Below are 1,434 nucleotides of genomic sequence, written 5' to 3' on the forward strand. Positions count from 1 at the left end.
TAGCAGTGAACGCCCCCCCAAGTTATTGGTGTATATATTGGTGGTACGGGGCTGGTATAATATTAGTGCCCCCATGTGGTCCGAATGTGTAGCTACGGAGCCACACACGTCTCCTGACACGCATTTGCAAATCAGCACACGCATTTGCGAGTCGTCCGCGGCAGGACTGTAGCAAACGTCACCTGTAAGAACACAGCCAATCAAAAGGTCCCGTTTTTACAGGTCGCCCATCTACGGATTTTTGTCCGCATTTAACCATGTGTATGTGCCAACAAATCATTGTACACATTTGCTGATATTTGTCATATATCTGTGACTTCAATCATGCATTGTAGATTGTTGTGACACATTTGTGACTGTGGTTATAGTTTCAGATTCTAGTTACGTATTTTTGGATTGAAGTATTTGCCACAATAAAGACCACATGTATAAAATGCAAAATTTTGGAGGGAATTCTCGCTTACGGCCATACTACCCTGAGAACGCCCGATCTCGTCCGATCTCGGAAGCTAAGCAGGGTCGGGCCTGGTTAGTACTTGGATGGGAGACCGCCTGGGAATACCAGGTGCTGTAAGCTTTTGCACCGCAAAAAATAAATAAATAAAAATAACTTTGACAAATGTAAGCAAGTATGCGAGCTGCTTTTTTATAAATTTCCACATATTCGCCTGACAGGCTGAGAGCACAAAATGCCAACATTCAGCGTCCTCTGCCTTTGGGTGTTGCTACAGTCTCGCCGTGGACGACTCGCAAATGCGTGTGGCAATTTGCAAATGCGTGTCTGGAGACTTGACTGTGGCTCCGGAGCCACACATTGACCAAAATGGTACCCTCGGAGTCTACAGGTGTAGCAGACATATGACCCGATGCAGTCCGGTTGGGTTGGTGCAGTGAGTGTTTACTAAATAAAAAGTTAATGAATCAATTTTAAAAAATGGTGTTTACTGAATGCAATAAAGGGAAGTATAGTTAATGTCGCAATTAGCAGGTGTGGAGAAGCTTCATTCATTTTTTTTAGCTTCACTGGTTATATCATTGGTTCTTATTTTATTAGTTCCACTTTATTCTTCCATTTATTCCAATTTAATTTAAATAATGTCAAATAAATGGTACATGACCATGGGTGGATAGCAGTGAACGCCCCCCCAAGTTATTGGTGTATATATTGGTGGTACGGGGCTGGTATAATATTAGTGCCCCCATGTGGTCCGAATGTGTAGCTACGGAGCCACACACGTCTCCTGACACGCATTTGCAAATCAGCACACGCATTTGCGAGTCGTCCGCGGCAGGACTGTAGCAAACGTCACCTGTAAGAACACAGCCAATCAAAAGGTCCCGTTTTTACAGGTCGCCCATCTACGGATTTTTGTCCGCATTTAACCATGTGTATGTGCCAACAAATCATTGTACACATTTGCTGATATTTGTCAT

General features: G+C 43.6%; 1 non-coding gene across 1 annotated transcript; it reads left to right on the plus strand.

Moving 5' to 3' along the window:
* The first annotated feature begins 458 nt into the window (after positions 1 to 458).
* Positions 459 to 577, plus strand: LOC148336155 (5S ribosomal RNA). The gene has a single exon (XR_015843575.1). It is a non-coding gene; the product is annotated as a 5S ribosomal RNA (ribosomal RNA).
* Positions 578 to 1,434: the final 857 nt, after the last annotated feature.

The sequence above is a fragment of the Idiotropiscis lumnitzeri genome, chromosome 5, assembly GCF_059441095.1.
Source record: "Idiotropiscis lumnitzeri isolate Australia: NSW breed Sydney's pygmy pipehorse chromosome 5, RoL_Ilum_1.0, whole genome shotgun sequence".
Lineage (NCBI taxonomy): Eukaryota > Metazoa > Chordata > Actinopteri > Syngnathiformes > Syngnathidae > Idiotropiscis > Idiotropiscis lumnitzeri.